The sequence below is a fragment of the Lithobates pipiens genome, unplaced genomic scaffold (genome assembly GCF_037356315.1).
Source record: "Lithobates pipiens isolate NorthernLeopardFrog02 unplaced genomic scaffold, aLitPip1_a1.2 Scaffold_22, whole genome shotgun sequence".
Classification (NCBI taxonomy): domain Eukaryota; kingdom Metazoa; phylum Chordata; class Amphibia; order Anura; family Ranidae; genus Lithobates; species Lithobates pipiens.
The window spans coordinates 64,804,111-64,816,456 of record NW_027507784.1 but is presented as its reverse complement, the minus strand read 5'-3'; positions in this window follow the sequence as shown (position 1 = coordinate 64,816,456).

Sequence of the window (12,346 nt, the reverse complement as noted above, 5' to 3'; positions counted from 1 at the left end):
TCAATAAACTGGACCATAAATTGTCCTGTAATAGGTTTATAAATGTTTGCCCTTTAACTGTCCCAGCAGTGCCATTACCCCAGTCAATTTCTGGGTAGTTAAAATCCCCCATTATTATCACTGTCCCAGCCCTTGCAGCCCTTTCTATCTGTGCAAGGAGCTGAGTCTCCACCTCCTCATTAACATTGGGTGGTCTATAACAAACTCCAATGATTAACTTTGAACTACGCACATCTGTATGCAGTTCCACCCATAATGCTTCAGACTCATCACACTCTCCGTCCACCAGGTCCTCTTTCTTACTCGCTTTGAGATCACTTCTCACATACAGACAGACCCCTCCACCTTTCCTTTTTACTCTGTCTTTCCAAAAGAGTGCATAGCCAGAAATATTAATAGCCCAGTCATGTGAGGAATGAAGCCAAGTTTCAGCAATACCGATTACATCATAGCTCTCCTGATGCACCAGAGCTTCCAACTCACCTATTTTGCTTGGCAGACTTCTGGCATTGGTGAAAACATTTTAATGCATTAATATATTTTGACCGGTCACATACTATCCTCTTGGGTGTTCCAAGAATACAACTAGGACTTGCTACTATATTTACCTTGGGTTTATGTGCTTTGGTTACCCTGCCAATAATGCCCCTAATATTACCCTCTGGAATATGCTCCACGCTGACTATCTCTATCTCTGGACCCTCCCCCCCATCGCCTAGTTTAAAAACCCCTCTAACTTTTTGGCCATCCTTAATCCCAGCTGATCTGCACCCTCCTCATTTAGGTGCAGTGTTCCTATTGGGTGCTGTGTTCCTATTGGCAGGAGGAAGAAAGCCAATTTAAAGGGCAGTTACAGGAACCAATCGATGGTGCTTTAAAAAGCAGCTGATGAAAAGGATTCTGGAATGTGTAGCCCTTATCTAAAAGCTTTCTATATGGACAGAAATACAAGAGCCAGCATGCTCTAGGAGGGAGGAAACAAAAGACTACATCTTGCTTATCTGAGGGGTTTCTGTCAGAAAAGGCTCTCCAGCAACCAGAGTGACAGAAGATTACCTGTGCGCAGGGTCCCTATTAGAAAAGCCATTTGGCGCACAAGTGTGCGCAACAGCATGGCTGGCGGCGCACAGACACGCATAGGGACACGCGCGCGCTCCTTGTGACAGAGCTTGGCTCCAAGATGCGCTATTTAAAGGAGACTGATGCCTTGCTGTCCAGTCTACAGAATTTCCTGAGACCCTTGCTACCTGTTACTCTGTTTACCCGATTCCAGTTGACCCAGCTTGTTCCTGACCATCCCTGCCTGCTGCCTGTCTCTGATCCCGGCTTGCTCTGACTATTCTTCTGCTGCACGCTGGCTTGTTTGCTGCCTGCCTGTTACCGAACCGGCTAGTACCCTGACTCCTCTTTGACATCCGTTCCTGTACCTGATCTGCCCACCAGTGTTTGACCTGGCTTGCCTGTACCTGCTTGTGATTTGAACTACAGAACACCTTCCTACCGTCTGCTGTGTCCTGTTTCCTGCCTGACTACTGCTCCAGTCTGTCTTCAACTGCCAGCCTCTTCTGCCTGCCACCTGCTACCAGTCTCTTCTCAGTGGTTTTTGGAAGTCTGGACCAGGTCCCTGCATCTGCTTACCTGTCAGGCACTTGTGCCCCTTTGTACTTCTGAGCCCCTGTCTGCTCTATCAGGGGTTCTCGAGTCAGAAGTATACGAGAGGCCACTCCCTGCATACTGGGCTCAACCACCAGGTACGTGACAGATTCTCAGTCACCATGAGGCAGTGAAAGAGATCGGACCCAAAAGAGAGATGCTGTCTCTCAGATGATCTGTGCGTGCAATTCAGGCATCCACCGCCAGTCGGGACATCCAGCCTGAGAGAGGGGGATTCCAGGTGCATATCAAGGCGCACCTGCACTGACAGTGAAGTGTTCCAGTGTGAGGTGATTAGTGGGGTCACCGGGAAAGCCTGCTGTTCCAAGAGGTTTGTTTGAGCCTTGACCAGGGGATTTGGTGAGAGGGCATTTTACCCATCTGCAGGGAACAGAGACACTGCACCATAGGAGGAGTATGAACACTGTATACAGATATTGTTGCTGGTAGTCATCTTGCTGACACTTGTAATGCCACAGGGAGAAGGGATAAGGCTATCAATCTTTGCTCTCATCTTGCTGAGGGGTATCCTGCCTGTTTTACTTGATATGCTAGGCCAGTTGTGTTGTTTGGGCCTGCTATACAGGAGTTTAAGTGCACCAATGAGAGAGGCTAGCTGAAGACACCAAATCTTATCTTTGCTTCAAAAGGACTAAAGCTACTAGCCATACTGATCCGCACATATATTGAGAGCTCTGTGTATGCAGTGGGTGTTTGGGACAGTTTATCTAAGAAGTTAAGCCATTACCTGTTGACTTGTAAAGTTGGGCCTGTGGTGTCAGGGAACAGAAGAGAGAGACCTGACACAAAGGGAGTAATTTCTCTGCTCTCCTCCTATCTGGACTCATAGAGCCAACCTGGATAAAATTAATCAATCCAATTAAAAGTGGTATATCGTGCTTTAATTACCATTTAAAGAGGAAGTAAACCCCGATGGGTTTTACTTCCTCTTTTGCTCCCCGCAAGGCCTGCAAGTTAAAAGCATAATGGGCTAGTATGCATTGGTGATATACCGTCTCCCACACACCTGTTTGAAGGGGTTTTCACACTGAAACACTTCTTCATGCCACAATCACATCTATAAGACCCAGTTGCAACACACCCCCCATTTACTACTCTGGGGGATGTTGGCAGGTGTCATTGCCTACAGAATGCAACCTGCCCTACTTTCTTTGCATCGTGGCAGCAGCAGTGTGTATGGGGCACTGCCATTGCCAGATTTTGACATGCAGCTGAGATGTGTTAAAAACTCGCCTCAACCTCCTGGTTTTGCTGCACTGACGCCCATGTGAAAGGGTCTTAGTGCAGTGACCAGTATTCTCTGCACCTGATCAACTTGTTCATGATAAAACCCATACTTGATGTTCATTGCAGTAAAATGCAACAGGTATGCATTTTACTGCAATGCATGTGAATATACATCAATGCACATGCATTTTCTTGTGTGTTTTGCTGCAAGTTATAGTGTGAACAGGCTCCAAGGTTCACATCTGTGAGTATCCAGTTTTTTAATTATTTGATTGGGAATGCTCAAAAAAACAGACATGCCTTATTTTACAATCCACAGCATAAGGCAACAAAGAGATCTGCCCAGCTTCAGGGTAGATTTAGACATGCATCTTAATCCCGCTAAAGCCCAATCTGCTTTTGAATCGTGCTCTAGAGGCTACTGACAGGCAGTGTGGAAGTGAGGGATGTCTCCTCACTGCCTATTTTAACCCCAATTTTACCAACTCACCACACCCATGTGCATTTCAGGCAGTTGCAGGGCATTTGTCACACTTACCCATTTGTTGGAATGTATAGCGTTTGGTGGACTTTGCCACCAACACAAAGCATTGTGCCCTCGCCATGTAAACATTCTAGTCTGCTGCCTATTGCGCATTTTTTTGAATAACCCAGCTTCTTATGGCACGTGCGTTGACTTGCTTCACAATGCACATGTTAAAAGGGTGTGAATGGGGTTTTAAGATGTACTTTAAGCCTCCGTGCCCCATGTTTTTATTAACAGATACATAGACTTTTGACATGGACAAAGATGGCAGCTTCAATATTGGTAAGATGGCAGCTTCTGCTTCACGCAGATAATAAGCCCGCTTTCTTCCCTGGCATGGGACTGTCACAGTCAACGAAGCAGATGGGTTGGTGGAGCACAGGGATGTCTCACATTATTTTGAGACATACAGTAGGTTACAATTAGGACACTGTTCTAGAATTTCACCAGACTTAAGGGAATCCCAGATGTAGAAGGCAGGCCAAAACCAGGATACTGCAGGCTGAAATATTATACAATGGGCCCAGCCAAATCCTAATGACGTTCATTTCAACCAGCTAGTTCTTCATGAAATCCATTTTCAACATAGGAAAGGCTCCTGGTATGTAACGCACACAGAAACCTGGCGTTATGAAACTGCAGAACTGGGCAGAGAGCGGCAGGGTAATTTGTGTTTCCTTTTAACAAACCTTCTGACAGAGGAGTGAGAAGAACAGCTGCAGGCTGCCTGTCGGAAAAAACATGACCAGCCAATCACTGTCCAGCACTCCACTGCTTATTATATATATATAGATCTGTCTTGCTGGATGCTGCACAGAAGACAGAGAGGACTTTTTTCCAGTTATTAATGCAATATGCAATGTATTATACTGCAACAGTGGATGGCCCTGGTACCCCATCTGCACTTTTCACAAATGAAAGAACTTTAACGGTATCACATGGCATCCGTTAGTGTAGTAAAAACATAATTTCTATTCAATTCTGCAATAGTGTAAGAGAGCTATAAGTGCGCAAAACTTTATAATACATCAAAAAGTAGCCGTTAACGTTTTTTTTTTTGTTTTTTTTACATTTTTAGAACTGGTATGGTTGGATATCAACAGCACCTTTGTATGTACATTATTACTTATTTAAAGCTGAACTCACAGAATTATTTGTTTTGTACACTCCCATTGGTCCAGCAATCTCATGGGTCCTGCACAAGTACTAGGAAAGCAGCTGCCCTCTGCATAGTAACCACAGGGGGTCGCTTGTTTGGCACTGCCAAGGAGTGCTTTCAATTTTTTCCATTGAATACAAGGTTTTTATCTGATTGAACGAAGTGGTGATTGTGTCCTTCCTCCCCACCTCATCCAATCGAAGAACACCTTGTATTCATTGAAATAAATGGCGTAACCAAGCGAACAATCCCCTGTGGTTCACAACATTATATAGTATATATCATCCATTAACCTATTATCCCATATATACCATATTGACAGCGCTAAAAATCAAAGCCAAATAAAATATTTAAGAGGGTGACAGTTCCGTAATCAAAACAGAAACCACAGAAATGTTCATGAAAGTCCCAAACATATGAGAATGAGTTTTCAACTAAAACATTCACACGCTGGAAAAACAGAAAAGAAAGTCCATCTCCAAGATAGAACCACCAGTGCGTAGAAACTTGACAGCCAGTGACACCCCTTATGGTAATGAACTCACCAGAACACTGAGGGTTAACAGGCCCATCGTCACCAATAATTATAATTATTACGCTGGTTCCTCTATGGAGAATCTTCTTATCACACCAACAATCAAGAGGTTCTCAACAGCGATACCACAGGTTCCTTGATATCCTAACAGCAACAACTTTCTTGGTTTTTTGTGCTTCACTCACAGTAGCAGATTCACTGTCAGGGCTGGGCTCAGCTGTCAGTTAATTGCCAGTACTCTTCATTCAACAGTGAATCACCTGGGCTTTTTTTCCCACAAATAGAGATTTTTTCTGGTATTTGATTGCCTCTGCGGTTTTTATTTTTTTGCGCTTTCTCTTTGCGCTTTCTCTCTGTGGTTAGTGTGCTGTAGGATAGCTGCACACATAGAACCTGAACAGGACCCAGAAGATCATGATTTCCAGCTTCCCTTGCGGACCCTAAAAAAATGAGATATGCATACTTCCATATCTAAGTATTCAATACAAATAATTCCTGGAGTTCAGGTTTGAACATACATAGAACATTGTACTTAGGTTACTTAGAAGTTTTCCTTTGTTTACTTATAGACTCACCTCTGAGCCCTTGTACACACGGTCGGAGATTCCGCCGGAATGTGTCCTATCGGACCGTTTTGTCAGATATTCCGACTGTGTGTGGTCTCCATCGGACTGTTTCTGTCGGAATATCCGACGGACCAACTTTTCCAACTTGCCGGTAAAATTTTCCGACAAAATGCTCCGATCGGACATACTCCGATCATGTGTAGCCTACTCAGACGGACAAAGTGCCACGCATGCTCAGATCAAATTCCTAGACCAAAGCTATTGGCTACTAGCCTGAACGTAGTCCCGTCGTAACTAAATAACGTCATCACATTATGTACAATCGGATTTTCCGACAACTTTGTCCGACCGTGTGTATGCAACAGTTTTGGACAAAATCCGTCGGACAAAATCCGTCGGATTTGGTTGCCGGAATGTCCGACCGTGTGTACAAGGGCTGATGCTCTCCTAATGAAGCAGGTCAGGTGACACCTTATTTTGCTTAGAGACATTTTCCTTCCATTGGATCATCAGCAATTTGTAGATAAATGTACCCTTGGAAGCAGATGTATATTTTAGATCAAAATATCTTTTATCGATGTAGCTGGTCAGTGGATGATGGAGGTGAAACATGTGGAGGTAGCATTCTTTAAAAAAATAAAATAAATTGGTCGCTTTTCTAATGTATTGTGAATTTTTATGTGATCTTAATCATAATCATAATTTGAACAATACTAATTTGAACAATACTAATGGATGCGATGTGGTACCATTAAAGCCCAGTTTGCATTTTGTAAAAAAGTTTTCCAGTTTCCAAAATGTTCTTGCATGCTACTAATATGATTTTTACTATTTATATAAATTGTTTTATTTACTTTTTCCCCTTTTATTTATAATGATCTAAATTATTAAAAACTCAAGGTGGATACTCCCAGACACCAACAACACAAATGAAGGGGGTCATTATTTATGGTTTAAAAGTAAATATTAACTTTAACTGGGTGATATTTTGGTTGCTAAAACACAGTGTATCAAATAAAATGAAAAAATAAAAACATTCCAATAAACTGCGCAGGTCACTTAACAAACATCTGTGATACATAAATAATAATAACAAATGAAGAAATATATATATACATATACATATACATATATATATATATATATATATATATATATATATATATATATATATATATATATATACAGGTTTAATAAAAAAAGTATGTGAACCCTTTTGGAATGTTATGGATTTCTGCACAAATTGGTCATAAAATGTGATCTGATCTTCATCTAAGTCACAACAATAGACAATCACAGTCTGCTTAAACTAATAACACACAAAGAATTACATGTTACCATGTTTTTATTGAACACACTATGTAAACATTCACAGTGCAGTTGGAAAAAATATGTGAACCCTTGGATTTAATAACTGGTTGAACCTCCTTTGGGAGCAATAACTTCAACCAAACGTTTCCTGTAGTTGCAGATCAGACGTGCACAACGGTCAGGAGTAATTCTTGACCATTCCTCTTTACAGAACTGTTTCAGTTCAGCAATATTCTTGGGATGTCTGGTGTGAATCGCTTTCTTGAGGTCATGCCACAGCATCTCAATCGGGTTGAGGTCAGGACTCTGACTGGGCCACTCCAGAAGATGTATTTTCTTCTGTTTAAGCCATTCTGTTGATTTACTTCTATGCTTTGGGTCGTTGTCCTGTTGCAACACCTATCTTCTGTTGAGCTTCAGCTGGTGGCCAGATGGCCTTAAGTTCTCCTGAAAAATGTCTTGATAAACTTGGGAATTCATTTTTCCTTCAATGATAGCAATCTGTCCAGGCCCTGATGCAGAAAAGCAGCCCCAAACCATTATGCCCCCACCACCATACTTCACAGTTGGGATGAGGTTTTGATGTTGACATGTTTACTCTTAAAGCACTCAAGTGTTGCTTTAGCAGTGTGTTTGGGGTAATTTTCCTCCTGGAAGGTAAACCTCCGTCCTAGCCTCAAATCACACACACAGTGTTTCCCAGTCGCGACTGCTGAAAAACATCCCCACAGCATGATGCTGAGACCACAATGTTTCACTGTGGGGATGGTGTTCTTTGGGTGATGTGATGTGTTGCGTTTGCACCAGACATAGCGTTTTCTTTGTTGGCCAAAAAGTAAAATTTTCGTCTCATCAGACCAGAGCACCTTCTTCCATACATTTTGGGAGTCTCCCACATGCCTTTTCGCAAACTCAAAATGTGCCATTTTGTTTTATGCTGAAAGTAATGGCTTTCTTGTGGCCACTTATCAGTAGGAGGCGATGCAGGAAGGGGAATAATACTGCCAAATACTTGCCATGATACAACAGTGGAAGTAGTGGAGGCGGCCTCTTTTCTTTATAGGAGCCCCACATCACAATTAATGGAAAAAAGTTGGGAAGCAACTAAATCCCTACTGGGATACTATGGGTTTACAGAATACTCTCCTCTATGGGATAATAAAATTTTTAAAGAGCTTAATGTAATGGGGAAAATTGAGAAGTGGGAATGATGTTGCATTCATTAATGGGTGCAAATGTATAGAGCGGGGAGGTTGAAATAATTTCAAGAAGGGAGGAATATGCTGTCCCAAACCAGTCCTTTTATAGGTATTTACAGGTTAGACATGCTTCTGAATGCACAGTTCAAGGGGGAGGCATTGGCGTGGAGTGAGATGCCTCTTCTTCGAAAGGTAGTTAACGCAGAGACCTCCAAGGGGTTGATTTCCAATATTTTTGTTCATATAATTAAAGTAGAAATAGGGGGAGGTGAAGAACTCCTGAGTAAGAAAAAAATGGGAGGGGGGTATAGGGAATATAACAGAGGAGTAGTGGAGTCTTATATTGGAATTAGGGCCCCTGGTGTCAATGTCTCCCTCGCAGATAGTATCCCATTTATTTATTTTTGTTACATAGAACATATTAAAGATGTTCTTGTTAGATGGAGACACAAAGGGAGATTTTTATATATATATATATATATATATATATATATATATATATATATATATATATGGTTTGGAGATGCCCAAACCTACATAGACATTGGAGAGAGGTTATTGATGTAATAAATTTGGTTTTTGGGACATCTTTAGACCTAGATGCTAAGATGTGTGTGTTGGGGCACATGGAGCGGAATGGATTTCCAGAGAACATACAGATTGCAATAATTAGATCTTTATTTCAAGAAAGAAAGCTGATTGCACAGAAGTGGCAAGTAATGGCTCCCTGACATGTGTAGAATGGGTGAATGTTATAAACGACACGATATGAAAGGAAACATTTACATATAGTAAGTGGGGATGAGAGAATATGGAAGTCCTGGCTAGATGTGAAGGGACCCCAGCCATAGAGATATATGTGTGGAAGGTGGGGGAGAGGGGAATGTGAGGTTGTAAGGGGGTGGGGGGGGGGGGGGGGGAGTGAAAGGAGAAGGACATATGGAAGTATGTATAATCTATGGGGAATGAACAATGTGAAAATAAAGGAAGGCTGCGGGTGGGAGAAGGGTTATTGAGGTTGTGTTTTTTGGCTATGTGTAAGTATGGAAAAAAAATGTAATGAAGAATATTTGATTTAAAAAAAATATATTTTTCCAGGAGATACACCTTGTATTTTATAATTATTATAGGTTTGTAATTATATATATTTATTGTGGTGCATTTGAAACCTTCCTGGTTTCTTATGGCTGTTTTTTCTTTTTTGTTGATTTCAGGAATATTACCTAGGTCTTTGATTGTCTTGTGTTGATGTTATGTCCTTTTTTTAATTAAATATTGAATAAAAAGAATTGAAACACATAAGGTCCCAATGTGATAAAATGCTGGTGCTCTTTAAAAATATAACATGGTGCTCTATTCCACTGTGCCTTCGGTGCCCCACATGGATTTGCACTCACCAAATGAAATGACCACCTATTACTAGTATGGTCAATAGCGCTTGTGGGGCATTCGCCCTTGTTGCTCGACACCACTTGGATTTTGCCCAGCTCTGTTCGATGTACTTAGTATTGCCGCTCAAAGGGAAGGATGACAGGAAGAATATCTCATAGTGTAAAACCCCTCCAGTAAGTTTATTATAGAAAAAACAGAAACACACTCACTTTTTAATGTGCCTTTTAAACTAAGCACCCGGTGTATGCAACATTTGGTTGTATATGGGGGTAATGGCCATCACTCTTTCCAAAACCGGATAGCTGCCCGGAAATGATGTCAGCGTACGTTATGTCACAATGGTGTGGGCCTAGCTTCAATGCATTTCCCCTGTGATTGGTCGTCCTCAGGAAACCCAAACAGCTGCTGCCCTAAACAATGTCTGTTCCTTCATTCCACCTGATCTTACCCTTGCCAGTTGATAAAATATGCTCTTGCCTGACAGTTTAGTACATTGAGTTTGGTTGCTTGTCTGCCACCAGCACTCTGCAATATTCTGGAGTCCTGGAGGGCTAGGTGAAGAACACACTTGGCACATAGGCACCTGGAGGTTGGCCGTGCAAGGTAATATGTGGTTTTTACCAATTTCCTGGGTAAAGGTTCACTCTACATGACCTTGTGAGGACAGAAGTAGAGTTGCTTTTGCTGACTTGTCTTTAAAGCAAAACTGGAATGTAAAAAATGAATGAAAGGGAAACTTCAGGAACTGGAATAATAATACCATGAGAAAAAGTGGAGGTCAACAGCAACACTCTCAGATCACTAAAGTGAAGTACATGTTTAAACATGAGGACTGGTCCCTACTATGAGATAGATTTACTAAAGGCAAATAGGCTGTTTACTTTGCAAGATAATTTTCCCCTAGCTTAGGGAATAAGGTAAAGCTCACATTTTTTTAAATTCTCTTTGCACACGATTGGAAAAATTCCCTTGCACAGTGAACAGTCTATTTGCCTTTAGTAAATCAGTCCCTTTATCTCTTAGGCAAACTGAATGTCAACAAATCACTAGAAATTAATAAAGAGCTCTAAATATCCTTTGTCACAAATCTGAAATACTATTGTAATGATACAAAATAATGTTTCAGGATCACATTTTTATGTATTAAGTTGGGACATGTACTTTAATGAAAACAACATTAGAGGGTATACTGTAGATCACTGAACTAGTGTGGGGTAAAATGACCCTTTAAAAGTACTGTGATAATCTTGCAGACTTTCATTTTGCAACTTGCATATAATTTAAAACCTGACAGCACTCCCTCTTGTGGTCAGAGCTAGTACATAGAGCTATACATAGAAGAAGAAAAAAAATTGTCACGATCAGGGGTGGACTGACCATTGGGCCACTCGGGCACTGCCTAAGGGCCCGAGCCACTAGGGGGGCCCATCAGGGTTGCCAGCCCCAGTAAAACCAGGGACAGTATGTAAAAATCTGTGTCTCTGAAATGTCCCTTACCGACATCCTTTTGGTCTAAAAATCCTGAGATTATAGCTGCCCCACCTCTCCAGTACCTTCTCAGCCAATAGAAACATGTCTGTGTATACTGTGTGATTGTATAGTGTGTGTGTGTGTGTGTGTGATTGTATAGTGTGTGTGTGTGATTGTATAGTGTGTGTGTGTGTGTGTGATTGTATAGTGTGTGTGTGTGTGATTGTATAGTGTGTGTGTGATTGTATAGTGTGTGTGTGTGTGTGTGTGTGTGTGTGTGTGTCATAATCTCCTATTGCCCGGGGACCCATGCGTTGTCAGTCCACCCCTGGTCCCGATTACCCTTTATAACAGATTATTAGCATTATATTTTATGAATTTTGATGTTGAGGTCATATACAGTCGAACCCCGATATTTGTGGGTTTTGTTCCTAGAATTGTAAAAATCCTCAAATTTTGGATGTGGTTAAAAAAATGCTTATAAATGGCTATTTTTGTAGTTTAACCACTTGCCGACCACCCGCCACAGTTATACTGCGGCAAGGTGGCTCAGCTGCGGTTTGTGCAATAGCTTCTGTGAGCATGCGCTGATTATCCATTGTGTCATTCCCCACAGAGACAGAACGGGGATCTGCCAAAGTAAACAAGGCAGATCTCCGTTGTCAGGGGATTACATAGAGATCCTGTTTTTCTGCTATGCAGGAAGACGGATCTGTGTGTTTTCCCAGGCAGCCCATCCCCCATACCCAAGGAACACAGTTGACCCCTTGATCACCCCTGATGTTAACCCCTTCCCTGCCAGTGACATTAGTACAATGGCAGTGCCAATTTTTAGCACTGATTACTGTAATAATGTCACTGGTACTCAAAAATGTCAGTTAGGTGTCCGATCTGTCCGTCGCAATGTCGCAGTCCTGCTAAAAATCACTGATCACCATTACTAGTAAAAAAATGATAATAAAAATGCCATAAATCTTTCCTCTATTTTGCAGATGCTATAACTTGAGCAAACCTATCAATATACACATATTGGGGTATTTTTTAACCAAAATTATGTAGCAGAATACATATTGGCCTAAACTGATGAAGAAATTTGATTTTTTTCCATTTTTTTATTGGGTGTGTTTTATAGCAGAAAATACAAAATATCGTTTTTTTTTTTTTTTTTACATTTATGGTCTTTTTTTGTTTATAGCACAAAAAATTAACACCGCAGAGGGGATCAAATACCACCAAAAGAAAGCTCTATTTGTGGGGAAAAAAATACATACATTTTATTTGGGTACA